The sequence below is a fragment of the Lissotriton helveticus genome, chromosome 8 (assembly GCF_964261635.1).
Source record: "Lissotriton helveticus chromosome 8, aLisHel1.1, whole genome shotgun sequence".
NCBI classification, from domain to species: Eukaryota; Metazoa; Chordata; class Amphibia; order Caudata; family Salamandridae; genus Lissotriton; species Lissotriton helveticus.
In genome coordinates, this window is record NC_136069.1 from 138,714,042 (window position 1) to 138,733,102 (window position 19,061).

Genomic DNA, 19,061 nt, shown 5'->3' on the forward strand with positions numbered 1-19,061 from the left:
CTTGTCCATCAACCATCCCTGTATCCTACCCAAGATCAATCGTGCAACGATCTTTTGCACGGTGTCAATTAAGCTAATGGGCCTATAATTGGCTGGAGCAGAGCGATCTCCCTTCTTAAATATTGGTATGATCTCTGCTCCGGACCAGGGTGGAGGAATCGGGGCACCTTGGGCAACGGCATTAGCTAAAAGCTTGATGTATGGAACCCATAACTCTAAATCCTGCTTGAATAAGTCTGCAGGAATACAGTCAGGGCCTGGCGCCTTTCCACTCGGAATTATTTTCAGGGCAGATTCCACCTCTCCATTTATAAACACCAGTAGACTGTCAACTTGGATAGACAGGGCAACTTCTGTGATACAATGCGGTGCCCTAAACTGTGCCTCAAAAAAGGAAACCCAATGCTGAAGCTCAACATGATTTCCCGGGGTTTTAGCCTGCGGGCTGTTCCCCCACTTAAATAGTTCCCAGAATGTAACCATGTTCCTCCCCTGGCAAGCATTTAGCAAATCCTTCCAACTGTCCTCATCCCATTCTCTCTTGGCTTGTCTTAACATTGAATATATAGTTGGATCTACACTGCTTGATTGTGTCTTGAGACCTTGATTTTATGGCTTCAACCAAACCTTTATGGGCAGTTCTGCACATATTATTGTACCATGAACTAGGTTTCGGCGGATTGTTTTTTTTTACGCAGATTATTTTTGACGAAGAACCCTTTCAGCCCACTAAATAAATCAGTATGGACTCCCAGTATGGTAGCATTAAGCACTTCCTGGGACTCACAGGCCACAAGTTTGTCCAAGGACTTTGAGAATATGGCCCTAATCTGTATAACATCACTATCATTAGCAGCTATCCGCAGCCACCGAACCCTTCTTAAATTATTAGAAGTAGTCAGAATATTAGGGCAGCCAGCATCTTCCAACGCGGGAGAACCGGAAAAGCTTTTATCATCTAATTTACAAACCAAAGGATTGTGGTCACTTTCTGGTCTACTCTGTACTGCCATACCTAGGACTAGTGGCTAAAGGTCCACACTGACCAAAATATAATCAAAGTGGCTTACTGACCTACCATTGTCAAAGGTCACGGCACCATGTCTATCGGACTTTGTCCTGCCATTAACCCCCCTCAGGCTCCGTTCCAAGCACAGCCCCTTTAATTGGAGGGCAGCCTCAGACCATTTCCTTATGGGAATGAGGTCCAGAGGGGGAATCCCCCATATTGCATCTACATCTTCGCTAAGCCTTCCGTCTTCAGGGCCCAGGGGTTCGAAGGTGGTATTGAAATCACCAGCAATGATCAATCTACTAGTGTTAACGTCCTGGATCAGGTGATTTCCTAGGGTTGCGATGACACTCGAACTCCTGCCACCAGGTTGTCCCCACGAATACACATTGTAAATGATTATGTCAAGGCCTTTTGTTGAACTAACCCTTAGGGCCAAGATATCTGGGCTATCAATATAAACCTCATCAATCCTTACACCCTCAGATTGACGAACCCAAAAAGTCAAACCTCCTACGGGTCTTCCTCTTTCGCCCCTTATAGCTCCTTTAGAGAAGTTTAAATAGCCTACACGAAAGACTCCTTCTACAGACCATGTCTCCTGAAATACCCAAACGTCCGTGCCCGCTATGAACTTGCACCATTCCCGTGACACAGTTTTTGCTTCAAGGCCTGCAATATTCCAGGAAGATAGTATCAAGACCTGATTCGAGAGGACGGGGCCAGTATTCCCAGTGGAGGTCAGTATCTCATTTGTGTTAGGTTCCATAATTAACGGGTTGTCTGAAGTACATGTAATTATATGAGATTGAGTATCAAGTTTAGTAGGATCAACCCACCGTACACTTCCTGTGCTGGAACTCCCTAACCCACTTGTCAATGTTTTCCGGGAGGAGAGACACCAGCTTCCCTGTCGACTAATGGTATTGCTTAAAGGATTCTCTAGTACCATCATGTTGACCTTTCTATCTATTGTCAGCTTATCAGTTACACTCCCTCCCAGTCAGTCTATATCTTCAAGAGTTGACAGCAATTCAAAACGGTTGCTAGTCTGAATAGGGAAGTCTAGCCTGTTAAAGGACCCTTGATGGGCCCGTGCAACCCTATTATTAGGTATGTCCAGCGATTATAGAAAAACCCAAGTGGGAGTAATCTAATTTCCTCTGCAGCAGGTGGAAACTGCCCAGCCAACTCAAGAATGTGACGAACTAAGAGGGGGGACCTAAGGCTTAAATCCACGCAGTCACCAACCAGCGATTTGTGCGAGTGGCCTACCCTATTAACACGACGGACCATTTTAAATTTGTCAAAAAGTTCATGGCGAATCCCAGTCTTCTTACTTAGAAAATGTAGGGCCTTATTTTTAAGTGTTGACCAATGCTCGTGTATACCTGGCGGGAGTGGAGGTACATTCGCTAAAATTACCGTGTAGGGTGTGGCTTCTGACAGGAGATGGAAGCTTGGTTACATGGCCAATTACCCTTCTGGGCCTCGCTCAGCTTGTCGTCTATTGTCAATAACCGTTGCCCCACATTGCTGTGTCGAAGAAGGTACATTACCCTTATAAGCACTTATATGGGAAGGGCCACTCAGCACTACTTTGAGCCTTTTGGAAGCCTACCCCCTGTGTATCATGTACTACCCCACATGAACTATGTTGTATCTCAACAATTGCATGCGTGGAAGGTTGCTCCCTATCCCTTTGGGCACTACAGGCTAAGCATTGTTCAATCTTGTTTAGCCTAGCATTCACTGAGTCAAGACGCTTAAGTATAGGGTCAATAAGAACAGCCAACTGTTTCTCCAATAAGGAGCTTAATTCATCTTGGTTGAACATAATTTTTGGTTGCCCTGCAGAGTTAGGACCCGAGGAATTTTCCCCTGGGTTTCCAAACACATAAACCCCACTAGATTCCGTAATGGCAGGCAGAGTGGTTTGTTTGGATGTGCCCAGGCCTTTTCTTTCTTTTGTACGTGGTTCAGCTCCTGTCCCCCCCGGAGCTTTCCTTCCCCTAGTTGTTACCATAGCGGGGATATTTGAACTATCCTGAATTAACAAGGGACTCGGGGGTGTAGGCGTGGGCATCACACTTGTTAAGTTGCGGGGGGGTTGTATCACTGGAAGTACCTAGATATCAGTCGTCTGTACCAGGGGTAACTGGGCTCTAGGCAAAGAGCCACCCCACAAGGGTAAGGGTTCAAGAAGAGCCTACACTCTGTGGCCTGTATCTCATCTATTAGGACAGACTCAGCCCTGTTAAGAAAAGCGTCTAAGGTGCCCACCACCCTGTCTCCCACCTTCCTTTTACTCATAGTAATAACCTATATGCCTCAGCCCAATCCAAGCAAACTCCCCGTTCACCTACAAGCCCCAAGTACACCAGTCCACAACTTACAGTTCGGGGTAGATGAAAAAAGTCAATGGTGTGGCCCAGCCCGGCCTCCTTCGGGCTCTGACGGGCACGCCCGCGCCGCGGTAGGCGCCGCGATGTTTTAAGCACCTCCAGGCGCTCTCGGATGACGGTGGCGGTATGCGCGGCCCAAGGGATGCTGGGAACTGAAGTCCCTGTTGTCTGTGTCAGGCAATACCCACGGCAGTAATGCGGCAAAGAAACCGGTTGGAATATGCAGCCTCAAAGGTCCGGCAGCATTCAGCACCCCAACCAAAGATTTATGAGAGATTAGCCAGCCAGCCCAGGTCCAGTATCACGTCCCGCGGGAGGTGCTGCAATGTTTTAAGCGCCTCCGGGCGCTCTCCGATGACGGTGGCGGTATGCGCGGCCCAAGGGATGCTGGGAACTGAAGTCCCTGTTGTCTGTGTCAGGCAATACCCACTGCAGTAATGCGGCAAAGAAACCGGTTGGAATATGCAGCCTCAAAGGTCCGGCAGCATTCAGCACCCCAACCAAAGATTTATGAGAGATTAGCCAGCCAGCCCAGGTCCAGTATCGCGTCCCGCGCCGCGGGAGGCGCCGCGATGTTTTAAGCGCCTCCGGGCGCTCTCCGATGACGGTGGCGGTATGCGCGGCCCAAGGGAAGCTGGGAACTGAAGTCCCTGTTGTCTGTGTCAGGCAATACCCACGGCAGTAATGCGGCAAAGAAACCGGGTGGAATATGTAGCCTCAAAGGTCCGGCAGCCTTCAGCACCCCAACCAAAGATTTATGAGAGATTAGCCAGCCAGCCCAGGTCCAGTATCGCGTCCCCAATGAAGTCATTTGAAGGTAAGGAAGTCGTAAAGACTAGGGTCCCACCTCGATCTACTAGGGCCGGCAAATTTTGTGGGGGTCTCCACAGAACTAACTGTGTATTCTGAGTTGTGAGAATATTTCAAACAACTGGTGTCAATAAGGTTTCTGGCCTTCTCTCAATTTGAGGTGGTGCACTAGCAATCATTTAAGGTGCTACTGGAACATTATCGATGGGGACCACAGCTGGTGGTCGTCTCACAACCGGTGGAGCCATTTGTAAAACCTGCAAGAGTTGTTCCATTGGGAGTGGATCTGAATCCACTTGAGCTGTAGTTATGGTCTGAACAGTCCTAACTAAAACTTGACTTTTCTGGGTCAGAATGTTTTATAGGTGATTGTGGTTGGGAAGCCAACATCTCTCCTAATACCTCATCTCCTGATCAGTATCTGTCTCAATTCCATCTTGCTTAGAGGTATCCTTACTCTTTTTCGTACCGTCTGATGTGACAAACTGATATAATCTGGTTCCTTCAATAATGCCTTTCCTCCATCTACGTGGTTTCTCATCCCATTGGGCATTGGCATAATTCTGCAATGCTCTTCCTGTCCTTCTTTGATTTTATGCTTTTTCTTTTTCCCTCACAACCTTTTCCCAAGCATTAAAAGTCTCATATTGCATGGGTTGAGGTGGTGGCTTCATCTCGTAGAATTTTCTTTTCAAATGATCTAGGATTCAGGTATCGCATGTCCCATATCTCGTAAAACTTCATTTTCTGTAATCCTACTCCATTGTCGAAGCCACAAACATGAATTTAATCCATGTTTGGTAGTCATAATGTATGTTGGAGTACCCTGTTAAGGTGCCTCCTCACCTTTGTGTTTGGGAATAGGGACATCTTCCCTGACAAATGTCTTAAGATCCTATAAAGCTTTCATGATGACAATTGAGCTTTCAAATTTTTTACGCAAGACTAAATGTCGTATGTGTAAAAATATTGTTCGCCAATTAAATGACAGCTTCTAATTTCATGTAATTCTTTACCAAATCAAAATACAGCACTCCAACCATAAATACGTCCAATCACAGTGCGACATAAAAAATCCACTAGCCAATGGCGGCGTGAAAGTACAATGACCAACCTATCCCAACGTGAAACACTATAACTTATACCTCACTCCTCGTAGCAGCTCACCCTCCTTTGCAATTTTCTTCACATTCACACTCAACCTTCAAATATCTTCTTAAAACAACTTCTTGTTTGCTCTTTCCAAAAGGAAATTAAGTATTACAACCACTCAAGAATATTCTACACTTACAAGTGACTACTTAACTATCGAAAATTCACACAAATCAATGCAGCTTCTCCAGTTTGCGCAATAAGTTTCCACTAACATTAACAGAAGTTATTCAAATACACCAGCTTGTTCCTCTTATTACTGATGGAAGTGATGGTTCATCACACTCCACATCTCATTAACATGCAAATACGTTTAAATATTTGTTATTATTCTGGGATCTTTCGACTTCAACAAGACTGAAACTCAACTCCTCCTTTTCAAAAACTCGATGTCTCTATCTCACACGCATACACTTGAAAAGAAGACACTCACAACCACAATACTCTCTATCACAACGTTTTTACTCTATTAATACTCACACATTCAATACCGTAACCGCCAATACTGCAATGCCTTCGAATTCTGCTTCCACATGCTGCCTGGATATGGACACTGGAAACTGGAATCAGTGATTATTTTAATATATCTGGGGTATTTTTTTTAATTCTCTATTCGCTGTGTGAACCATAACTGTACTACCAGAAACTGCGCAGAATCCTAGGAAGGTTTCCAAAGAGATATTAAGACTTTGCATCATAACTTACAGATTTTGTCCTTTGGAAATCCTGATGGTTTCCTTTCAGGTCAATGGACCTTTGCCACAGTTTTTGAATGGAGCTGGAATGAGAATACAAGTGATGAATATATCATTAACTGTTAGATTCTTAATGTTCAGTCAATGATGATAGGCTGATAGAGTTTTCAAAACCTTTATTTGTTTTAAAGGATTAGTATGGTTTTTGTTATCTTTATTCAGATTATTTCAGTTTACAGCAATATCAAAAAAAAGAGGCATAAATAAATACAAAGTGTTCTATTAAGGAAAATGTCACTAAACTACCTAAGTGCCTAATCTATCTTGAGACAGAACCCAAGAAGTGTTCCTTTTCGGAAAAGAGCAAAATAAAACTTCCCATGAAGGGTGGTTCTGAAAACTCAGCTGAGTTCCCTACAGTCCCTGTAGCAAACGTCAAAGAAACGAAGGGTATGATAGTTGCAGCAGAATTGATCAGAAAAGGGTTTTGAAAAGGTAAAGAATAAAGTCACCATTAGCAATAGTTGTTGATAACAAAGAGCGAGAATAGGAAGCAGCTCCCAGCAGAGTCATAAGGGGTCTCCTCCAAGCGAGTCTCAGAGGAAGAATGAATCGAATCTATCCTCACCAGCTAGGAACATTCAATATTATAAAATCACACAATACACCGAAACTTAGTAATTGTTAATTGTTCTCATCCAGTGGAAACCGCTCATCCGATGGTGTTGTTTACTATCCATGCTTCTTCTCCTGATTCTCACTGTACACACCCATGCCGATATGTAGTAAAGCAATGTTGCATATATTTGTAACATGGAGAAAGTTATCATGAGATCCTTCTTACCCAAGCCAAAAGATGCGTTCTATGGTCATTGTAAATAGAGAAACAAGTTAGACATGCTGAGACAAAGCTAGCATTAATGACTGGTGAGGCTTACATAACATATATCTAAATCATTATTTATTCTAACAGTCATAGTAAGGTTCTTTGCTTAGTTTAAATTAGCTAAAGTGGCATTATGAGGCTAAGGAAACATAAGCTTGAAGTCAGCACATTCTTAAGCAAGATTCTGGTGCAAGGCAAAATGTTCTAAATAAACATCAATTAACTATGAGCAAGAGTTGAAAGAAAAGGCTTTTGGGCCTAACTAAAGAGGCACATTTAAAAATGATAGCCTAGTACAAAACAACATCTCTTTACAGAATTTCATATGCATCTAAACAAGCACATTTTCCCTGAGTGTCATTTATTTATGAATAAGGCACCTGTTTTCCAGATTTTTACAGATAAATACAGACAGAAAACATTTATTTCTTGTCTGTATTTATTTTTAAATGTGGATATAAACGGAAATTGGCTTGCTTTCTGAGTAATTCTAAATACTGTCTGCCCTGACTGCCAGGCCAATAGCTGTGTGGATTGGTAGGTAAGGGGGCTAAAAAAGAAAGGACTTTTTAGTAAAGAGGCTTTTACAGCAGTAGATATGCACAAGGTTGATACTCAAAATTGCACATTTTCTTATAAGTGCATTGATGTATCATCTGTGGGTGTCTACAGCATTGAAACCTAGTAGGCATTCAAACATGAGTGCCTATTTACCGGTTAAATAAAGAAAAATAACAATTTCAGCTTAATTTTTCCATAACACCCAAAATAAAAATGGACACATACAGATAAAATTAGCAAAAAATAAATATGGATAAATACAGCTGGAAATGTAAAAAAAAAATACCATACAACTGGGATCCCTATTTATGAATTCTTTTGTCACATTAATAATGCATTTGAAAAGGATTCTTTCACGTTATAAAGGAAGCACATTTTCCTACATGTCATTTTCTATGTGAAAAAATGTCTGCAGTAGTTTAAACGCATTTAAAGGTGCACTTCTAACATGGTTTTCACGTCATATTAGATTTTTAAAGTTATTTCCCACTGTAGCAATTATTTCTACTGTGGTGATGGCAGGCAATAAGGTCAGGAATCGTTCATGGGCTGTGATGGGAAGTTGAGTTACAACAAAGACGGGGTCTGGTCAAGGGTTGAATTTGCTGTGTATGCAGATGATTTTTTTTGCAAAAGAGTACAGAGAGCTTGTTGCAAAGTTCTTGTCATAGTGCTAGAGAATAGCGTTGCATACCAAATATTGCCATCATATGCCAGAGATACCACGATATTCCAGGGAATTCCAAGCATTGGCAGTAATTGTCATCATATCCACATGTGGCCATCATATGATAGGCATCACTGTCATATCTTGGGCATTCGAATCACACAACAGACATAATTGTCATAGGTAAATGTAGTCAGAGGTGGAGTCGAAATAGAGACAGAGAAAAGTGGAAAGAATTAGCACTGGTGATTTGCAATGGTCACTTTCCCACACACCAATCCAGTTTAACCTCTCAGTTGCTGAATGAAACAAACATCCTGTCAGGTTCAGCTATTGAAGAAATGATGCCAGACTCGCATACCTCAACCACTGCCTCTTCTTCCACACCCCTTACAGGCATCTCAGCTCCCCCCATCTGGCCCTGGCTACCAACACAAGGATCCACAGGAACACCGCTGGAGGAAGATCCTTCTCCTACCTCGCTGCAAGGACCTGGAACTCCCTTCCTCTGCATCTCAGGCAAACACCATCTCTGCCTAAATTCAGGAAGGACCTCAAGACATCACTCTTCGACTAGACAGCAGCCCCCCACAGCACCTTGAGACCCTTACGGGTGAGTAGTCGCACTCTACAAATCACTGATTGATTGATGATGTGGGAAAAGTCATCTCAGGAGAAGGAACCCCTAACAACTTTTAGAAACAGCAGAGGAGCAGTATACGTGATATATAAACAAGTTTATCATTGTTCTGAATGTTTTCATTTGTTTATGTCTATTTAGAAATAAGTTACTTTAACCCATTGTGCGCTTCGGATGGCCCCCGGCCGTCCGACCTCACTGTATGTGTGTGGTCAATAAATATAACATTATCTATAATCCACATGACTAAAAAAGGGATCGCCTGACCTGCTTACTGGTACCAGATGTGCTCAATGTATTCACTAATGCTTCCTTAATGCTGGTGGCCGTTTAATAAATTGTCTTCTATTACCCATATAATGAACTTAGATGATGTTGTTATGATTATTAGGTAAGTGTGAGAAATATTGTCCTAAGTAAGACATACCCAATAATGCTTGTATGAGAAAGGTCATGAAACTGAGGTACAGGAATTCTTTTTTTAAATACAATTGTGATTTATGGTCATGAGATCAAATTGTTGAACACTTTAATATTAAAGTACTAGATCCTTCTCCATTTCTTAGTGTGCAAGCGCCTAGATAAAGTTAAACTTTCCTTAGTTATCTCAAAGCAGCCCATGGCAAATTCAATTACAAGTTTGAAAATTGTATTCAGAAAATGACTGTTGAATTTCACAGGGCGCATCCATTCTGGGGACCTATCGGACCCCTGAAACCACCATGCCTTCTCCAGAGGATTGCAACTGATCAGCGCCATGCTCACGACCATTCTGAGTGCCTCCACCTCATCAATGACCTTCCCAGATGCTTGGAAATTGTCCTCCCATTGAAACCCTCCGCTGACCTATCAATGCCCACCAACTACAGATCAATCTCCCTGCTACCATTCCTGGCCAAAGTCTTAGGGGAATTCATCAACAGACACCTCAGTGACTACCTTAATGACCCCCAACTCCTTGATACAACTGGTTTCACACCCAACCACAGCACGGAAACTGCCCTCATCTCCACCACCGATTACATCTGCATGACTCTAGATGGAGGAGACACAGTAGCCCTTATCCTCCTGGACCTGGCCACAGCGTTTGACACGGTCTCCCACCCCATACTCGCCGAACTCCTACACAACATCAGAATCCGAGGGCTAAACCTGCTCCTTCCTGAAGTAATCTGTCAGTCAGCTTTGCCCCAAATACCTCGGATGGGGTGACCGTGACCCCATCCGCGGTGTTCCGCATGATCTTTCCTGAGCCTGACCCTTTTAAATGCATTCATGATCCTTCTAGCCAGCATCATCCACTCTTGCATCAGTGCCCTTTCCTATGCCAATGACATGCAACTCAATCTCTCCCTCATGGAAAAGGCGCCCAGTACCCAGATCAAGTTCAATTCCTGCATGACTGAAATCGCCCACCGGATTAAGACCAACTATCTGAAGCTGAACACCGACGAGACCAAAATCGTGATCTTTTTAAAGAGCACTTCACTGTGAGAATCCTGGTGACCAACAGAGCTAAGATTGACTTCCATCCCCCAACATTCATGGCATGAAACTTGGGATCGCCATGCACGGCAAACTTGATGTGACAGCCTAATTCAAGGCCGTCACCGCTTCATGTTTCCATACCCTGAAAATGTTGAGGAATATTTTCAAATGGATCCCAATCAGCACCCAGGAAAACTGCCACACACCCCTGTGTCCCCAGCAAGCTAGAGTATGGAAATACCCTGTTTGCCGGGATCAACAAAAACTCACCAGAAGGCTGCAGATCATTCAGAACTTGGCTTCCAGAAACACTCTCAACCGCCCACACCACACTCACATCACACCACCCCTGAAGGAGCTCCACTGGCTCTCTATTCACAAACAAGCACAATTCAAGCTCGTCACCCACACTTTCAAGGCACTACATTACACTCTCCTAGCATACCTTCACAATCAAATCTGCTTTCAAAAACCTTCCAGACTCTTCAGCTCATCCAGACTCTTACTTGCACACATCCCATGCTTATGAAAAACCAGACCCGGCGATCAAGCAGTCTCCTATGTCACTCCAAACGCATGGAACAACCTGCCATTGCACACAAGAACCTCCTCCTCAATTGTTGAATTCTGCAAGAAGCTGAAGTCCCTACTTTTTGAGGATGGGATAGACTCACAATTGCTGAGCGCCAGGATACCCTTCCAAGCGATAGTATACTCTACAAATCTGCATAACATAACACCAGAACACTTGATGGGGTACCCCAGAAAGTGCGATTATTAGACAAGAAAAATGTTGTGGGCTACGTAAAATATCCATCTCCATGGAATGGGATCGGATGATGGAAGCTTTGAAAAATATAGATCCATTGGCTATTCCAACATCTCAGGGTGACACTAAACATCCTGCACCCATATTAGTTAACTCAACCGAATCCGTCTAATACCATATTATTTGCATTGTCTTATCTCCTAAGAGCACGTACATGTATACTATTACTAACACTCTATTAAGCGAGAGACTATCACCCTCGGTTACAATCACATATACATAGGAAGCCAGTGAACTGGGGCAGAGGGGTAATTTTGGCTTTAGTTGGAGTAGTTTATAACTAAATGCGTAAAAATTTGTTTTGTAATAGGAGCCTGTTTACTCACAATGGTAATTCTAATTAATTAAACTTGATACACTGCTGCAACGTAAAATGATATGTATATTTGCCCATGCATAGAAATACAGTTTGTATGTATTCTCTTTTGTTTCCGCTTAGCTGTGAATTCTATATGTAATAACAATTGAACAAACTCAAAAAACATTATATTTAAAAAAAAACATGGCACCAGAACAGGGTAAAGGCTATGAAAAGGGATAATCTGGTGCTGAACCTTGCAGTTTTGTACACGTATCTTCCCATGTCTCATATGAGAACGATTACTTCCGTTCAGTTATCCTTAGGTTTTCTGCCACTCCTATTATTCTCCTGCATTTGGAGTTACAGTGCAATAGTATAGAACAGCTAGCTGGATTAAAGCCTCTGAAATGGTAGAAGGGTGTTTGGGTGAAACTCGAAAATAATCGATGTAGACAAATTAAAGCATATTATGACCCTTTTAATTAACATTTTTCCATATCAGTACCTCATACTTTTCACACAGAACACTGTAATTTGTAATAGTGTCTGCACCCTATTGACATACATCTACTGGTCATTAATTAATAACAATTTTTTGAGTTTGATAGGGCCTAAGCCCCAAATATTTTTCTTTGAGTAGGTGTGATTTACTCTAGGAGTACTCATGGCGTGCTACTGAATTCCAGGAGTAAACCAGAAGTACTGTAGGCTTACTCTGTAAAGTCAGGAGAAATTCAAAACTACTATAATATTAAATTGGTAAACTGTCCCAATATATAAAAGGTAAAACAAAACATGGCTTTGAATTGTATCAACAAATCACTAGTTTTAAAAATATCTGCTTCTTGTGCTTTTAATTTAATCTACTGAAATTAGCCATGTTATCCATCTGAGGAAGAAGAAAGATTTATTCTGCCAATCAGCTGTTGTGCATTTACACTAATAATACCTTCAAAACACCTGTTCATCTTGTACTTTCGTATCTTTTTATTTTCTTAAACCACACATTTTATGCATATTTTTCTTGCGATAAAAAATAACCTTTTTTCCTTCTGTAGAGTTTTATAGTTTTTAGTAGATTAATTTGCCCTTACAGGAAGGTAAGGAATGTCCTTAACCCTGATGTTAAATATTCATTATTCTAAAAGTGTCACAGATCCCTATATTTGTAGAAGTTACTTCATTCAGTAGACGCCATCCAAAACCTTTAACCCACTTCCCTTGTTTTATTTATGTTTTATTTTAAATCACATTATAAACGTCCACAACAGTCAATACGATATATTCTCAATAATTCATCAGAGCACATTTCATCATGTAGCCTAAATACACATAAGTATTCAGCAGCAAATATATAAATATTCAAAAAGTGCAAAGTAAATCTTATCTCATAAAGTGCAGATGTGAAATGATAATTCCTTAAAGGCACACAATTCAAAATTCATAAGAACAATATTCATCCTACATCCTTAAAATAAGCAGGAGTATCCCACAACCAATTTAAATACTTTCCTTATATACAACATAGATCTAATCATGTAAAGTACAGAGAAAGGGTAAGAATTCCCTGAGGGTATCTCTTGTCCACCCCAGGGAAATCCTCAACTGAGAAACTACCTACTGATCCATCATCCAGGTAGTCATTGGGGTCCATATCCGACGTCCCGTATTTCTTTTCCTTCTGCCTTTCAGGTTATACAGAGGGGTTTCCATATTATGAATGTCCAACATCTTTGCGCTCTAGCCTGCAAATGTTGGGGGGTCAGGTCTTAATCATTGCGAAGTAATACATAACCGAGCTATTGCCATAGCTAAAAATAGAAAATATGACTCCCCTGTATCATTCAGTTTGGTGCTATGGAGCAACCGCGGAATCATTAGCGTGGAAGTAATTGAGACTGGGGCACCTATAGTCCTCCCCACAAATCTACTAATGTCCTGGAGAAAAATATCAAAACTGGGGCAAGATAAAAACTTACGCAGGCCACATCTGCTACATTTATCCCTGAACCTGCTGCCTCACTAGAAAAGGTTGGCTCTGCAAGCTGCCTGTTAGCAAAACCTTATTTGCCAATTCCAGTGACTCCTCAATATAAATTCAACCTATTCCTAATCTAGTTTCCCATTTCAGGTTTTGTTCCCCAACATAATCGGGAAGTCCTTTTATCAGTACCTCATAAATCTCACCTATCCATATCTTATTTTTCATTGCTTTGACTAGGGGTAATTTCATAGTTGAATCTGTATCTCTCATATTTCTGGCAAAGAAGCACCATAGCTGTAAATATTTTAAAACTTTGCCTCTTCCTAATCCATATGACTCCTGTGATTCTGAAAAGGAGGAAAGCTGCCCGTCTCCATACATATCTGCCAGGGATTTTAACCCCGTCTGACCTCACCTGAATGTTACTTGATCATGAAATATCGGAGGATGAGTTACAGCTGCCATCATTGGTGTATAGATATTTAGTTTGGGAATTCTGAGTTTACGTCTCACCTGTATCCAACCACTATATGCTGCTTTAAGTATTTAGAATGTTGTCCTCTTATTGTAACTAGGCTCTAGAATCTTAACCAGACAGCCTCTAAACTCACTTCCCAACACAAACTCATAAATAGTTTGCTTTTCTGCTTCATTCATCTTCCCAGGGCTATCTGAGATCAGGATACCCATGTGTTGTAGCATACGAAGCTGGGAATTGCCCACTCACCGCACTGTCTTGGCAGGATAATCCATTTACCTGCCCGCCTAGGTTTATGATAGCCCCATAAAAATCTAAAACAAATCCTTTCCAAACTTGATATCCAAAATAAGCTAATTTCTAAATTTATTGTTCTAAAAGCATACAATGCTTTAGTTAAAATGATCATTTTCAGCACATTACTCCTGCCAGGTGCAAGTGATCCATTCTTTCCAGTTCCCTTTCTAGTATTATCTAATATTGGAGCCATGATCAGACCAACAATCCCACCTAGGGCAACTGTGATTTTTACCCAGAGATAGACAAATTTAAAGGCTGCCTGTCAGTCTCTACATTGCAGTCTTACTGTGCAAAAAATGTGCGTGTAATTTTCATTCAAATTATATCCTGATCAAAGCCTCAAACTGGATTGCGTATCGGTGACGGGTTTAGACTAATTGCAGGAAGTGATGGCGCTCTAGCATGTGCGTTCGAAATTCCATATTGTAGTCAGTGAATGTACGGTGCAAGCAGGTCAGGGGAGAACAAACCCAACCAAAACAACCCCTGCCAGAGTATGGGTCAAGACCCACACATACACTAAGAAAGAAGTCCTGTGCACATGTCTGTGTATGGTAGGTTTTAGTGTCAAAATCAAATTTCCTTAAACAAAGTTCTTGAAGAAATAATGACGGATGATATCTCGGTTTTCAAGCAGAAAGATTTATAAATTAATCTCTCAGATTTACTCAGATCTCCAGGACACCCAGGACGCACCTGTCCAGCGCTAACGTGACTTTATATCCGGAGTCATGAAAAGTGGTTGATTCCCCAACCCTGCCTATCACACTACTTAGTTTCATTACCCGTGTAGGAAGTAACTGGGTTGGAATTACCACTGGTTCGCCGCCTCCACAGACTCTTTATTCTAACCTGGTATATTTCTCTTTCTGTACTGATCGAGATTTACTTATAAATCTTTTTGCTTGTAAACGGGCATTTGATATCACAAGGGGCACCAGACTAGGGTGCCCTTGATTCCCATTATTATTTACGTTATTATGACGGATGATATCTCGGTTTTCAAGCAAAAAGATTTATAGGTTAATCTCGATCAGTACAGAAAGAGAAATAAACCAGCCAACACGTGTTTCGTCACAACAGTGATGGGTTGTGACTCTTCAGGGCTGTCGGTTAGAATAAAGAGTCTGTGGAGGCGGCGAACCGGTGGGAATTCCGACCCGGTTACGTCCCACACGGGTAATGAAACTAAGTAGTGTGATAGGCAGGGTTGGGGAATCAACCACTTTTTATGACTCCGGATATAAAGTCACGTTAGCGCTGGACGGGTGCGTCCTGGGTGTCATGGAGATCTGAGTAAATCTGAGAGATTAATTTATAAATCTTTTTACTTGAAAACCGAGATATCATACGTCATTATTTCTTCAAGAACTTTGTTTAAGGAAATTTGGTTTTGACACTAAAACCTACCATACACAGACGTGTGCACAGGACTTCTTTCTAAGCCTCAAACTGCCTGGCTAGGGCCTCAATTTCAGGGATTGCATAGGCCAGATTTCTAGTAACCACAGCTATATCGTCTGAATATACCAAAGCCCTATACTCCACAGTGTTAAGTGCCACTGGCTTAATAATGACGCTCTTTTCCAGTTTTTCTAGAAAAGGGTCAGTATATAAGGTAAATAATAACGGGAAGCAAGGGCACCCTAGTCTGGTGCCCCTTGTGATATCAAATGCCCTTGAGTCTTGTCCCATTATTTGGATAGCAGCCCTAGGTGCATAATACAGCGCCTTGACTGCCCGGATAAAGTTATTACCAAAACCATTCAACTGTAAAACTGACCACAAACACTTCCACAAAATACGGTGAAATGCTTTTTGGGCGTCTAATGGAACTACCCCCAACGACGATCTTGTAGCTCATGCCCAGTCTAATAACGCAATAATCTGACGAACATGATATATCGTGTTCCTCCACTGCATAAAGCCATGTTGGTGAGTTTACCCTAGGGGGACAATAACTTTCCTCAATTGACTAGCAATTATTTAGAATAGATTTTGCCATTGCAATTGATAAGAGAGATTAGTCTGTATGAACCAGATGACATTTCTGACTTTCCTTTCTTCTGAAACACAACAATCTTATTAAGTTGCCAGGAAGTAGGAATCACCCCTCTTGAGCCTGTAGGAAGGTTTGCAACATATCCTATTGCAACATCTGAAAAACGTTTCAAAAAAGTTCCAATGTGATGCCATTGGGCCCAGAGGCCTTGCCCATCGCTAATGACACTAAAACCTACCATACACAGACGTGTGCACAGGACTTCTTTCTAAGCCTCAAACTGCCTGGCTAGGGCCTCAATCTCAGGGATTGCATAGGCCAGATTTCTAGTAACCACAGCTATATCGTCTGAATATACCAAAGCCCTATACTCCACAGTGTTAAGTGCCACTGGCTTAATAATGACGCTCTTTTCCAGTTTTTCTAGAAAAGGGTCAGTATATAAGGTAAATAATAACGGGAAGCAAGGGCACCCTAGTCTGGTGCCCCTTGTGATATCAAATGCCCTTGAGTCTTGTCCCATTATTTGGATAGCAGCCCTAGGTGCATAATACAGCGCCTTGACTGCCCAGATAAAGTTATTACCAAAACCATTCCACTGTAAAACTGACCACAAACACTTCCACAAAATACGGTGAAATGCTTTTTGGGCGTCTAATGGAACTACCCCCAACGACGATCTTGTAGCTCATGCCCAGTCTAATAACGCAATAATCTGACGAACATGATATATCGTGTTCCTCCACTGCATAAAGCCATGTTGGTGAGTTTACCCTAGGGGGACAATAACTTTCCTCAATTGATTAGCAATTATTTAGAATAGATTTTGCCATTGCAATTGATAAGAGAGATTAGTCTGTATGAACCAGATGACATTTCTGACTTTCCTTTCTTCTTAAACACAACAATCTTATTAAGTTGCCAGGAAATAGGAATCACCCCTCTTGAGCCTGTAGGAAGGTTTGCAACATATCCTATTGCAACATCTGAAAAACGTTTCAAAAAAGTTCCAATGTGATGCCATTGGGCCCAGAGGCCTTGTCCATCGCTAATGAATGTACCGCTGCTTCTACCTCGTCCAAAGTTATTGGAGCTACTGACCTTGTATTTTGTTTGGTTGTAACTTTAGCCATGACAAAATCCACAAAAACAATTCTCTTCCTCATCAACTAGGGAGGTTGTTTGTTCAGAATAGAGTTGCTTGTACAAATCCTTTAAAACCCTGAGGACATCCGATATAGTCCCATATACTTGACCTGCCTGATCTTTAATCAGCAAAATTCGATTTTTCACTTCCTTCTGCCAAATACGTTTGGCTAGCAGCCGACCTGTATTTACACCCAGCTCATTAGATTCTGTCTTTTGTGGTGTGAATTTTATTGTCCTGAAAGTGTAGTCAGTTGATAACTGATAACATCCCTTAGGGCACTCCAATGTATTTGGTGAAATCCTCCTCTATTAATCAAGAAAACGAAATAAGTAGTTTCAAAGCATTTATTTTCTTCTTTTGTTTGAATGAAGCAAAAAGTCGATAAAGTTTCCAGTTACAAACATATATTCCATTTCAATTCATATATGATTGACTCCGCTCCAATGCATTTCGGGCGTTGCCCTTCGTCGGGGAGCATCTAAACAAAAACGACATATAAGGTTCTAAGTGAGATGTCAAATGATAGCATTTAAACAAGACTGCATATAAAATAGCATAAAAAAGGGGGTAACGCACTGTCATAAATTAAATATGTGTAACACAATAAATGTATCATCATTGTGACATTATACATTGTACCATAGAGTCATCGATCTGTGAATAATAATTAAAACAAAACGTGAGGTCACATGGTCAAACAGAGTATCCGGCGTATAATTACAAGTTGAAATGCGGAATAAGCAGAAGCGTGCGGTTAAACGAATTAGTGAACGAGATAATCTGATTCTACACTGGTAAACGATATCAAGGTGAAGCATACGCACAAATGCGCTCAAATGACTAAACAAATGACAAGTTACAAAAAGGCTCGTACGACCAAGCGTATCAAACGGTCTTCTAGGATGGCTTACTTGTTCATTCAGTGCTCGATAACCTGGTATGAAATCTCCTGCTCGCGGGAAGTCAAACCCTCGAGAACTACACTGATTTTATAAACGGGAAACCAGGAAATGATGTGGTCACGTGGGTTGGTGAACATAGTGATAGAAATGGGACTGCAATACATAAGTAAACACAAAAGATGATACCACACGGGTACCGAGAAAATGTAAATAATAACAGTATTGAATAGCATCAATCATGCAAATGAAGAGTAATCATATTAAAAAGAAAAAAGAAAAAGAAAATAGTTTATGTAAAATGCTACATGTGATATTCTTCTTAGTCGGCCTAAAGGAAAATCAGAACAGATTTCTCACCAATCGTGAGTTGACTCATAAGTAACATGCAAACTCAATTCTTTCATTGAGTCCATTCGGTTTGATGGAATTCAATCTGTAAATCCAATAATGTTCACGCTGTAACAGTGTTCTGTTATTGTCTCTTCCTTCTGTTTTCTCAATTATTTCCAATGCCATAAACTTGAGTTGAGAAATGTTATGGTTCTTTTCCATAAAGTGGCTTGCTACAGATGATTTTGAATTCTTAGTCCTGATGTTAGATTTGTGCTCATTGAGACGAGTCTTAAGTTTCCGTTCAGTCTTCCCAATATAGACCATACCACAAGGGCATTTGAGTAGGTATATTAGATTGTTGGTGTCACAAGTAGCTGTGACCCTTAATGGTATGTCGTATCTTTTCATGGGATGGGTAACTTTTGTTCCTGGAATGATGTTGTGACAGTTATTACAGTTATTGCAA

At 41.5% G+C, this 19,061-nt stretch overlaps 1 long non-coding RNA gene across 3 annotated transcripts in view; it reads left to right on the forward strand.

Annotated features, from left to right (window-relative positions):
- The window catches only part of LOC144772429 (uncharacterized), a 1,363,881-nt gene that overhangs the window by 585,880 nt on the left and 758,940 nt on the right, over positions 1–19,061 (forward strand). For all 3 annotated transcript variants that reach the window (XR_013599737.1, XR_013599738.1, XR_013599740.1), the window contains exon 4: positions 8,585–8,801. This is a non-coding gene — a long non-coding RNA (uncharacterized LOC144772429). The remainder of the gene's footprint in view (positions 1–8,584; positions 8,802–19,061) is intronic.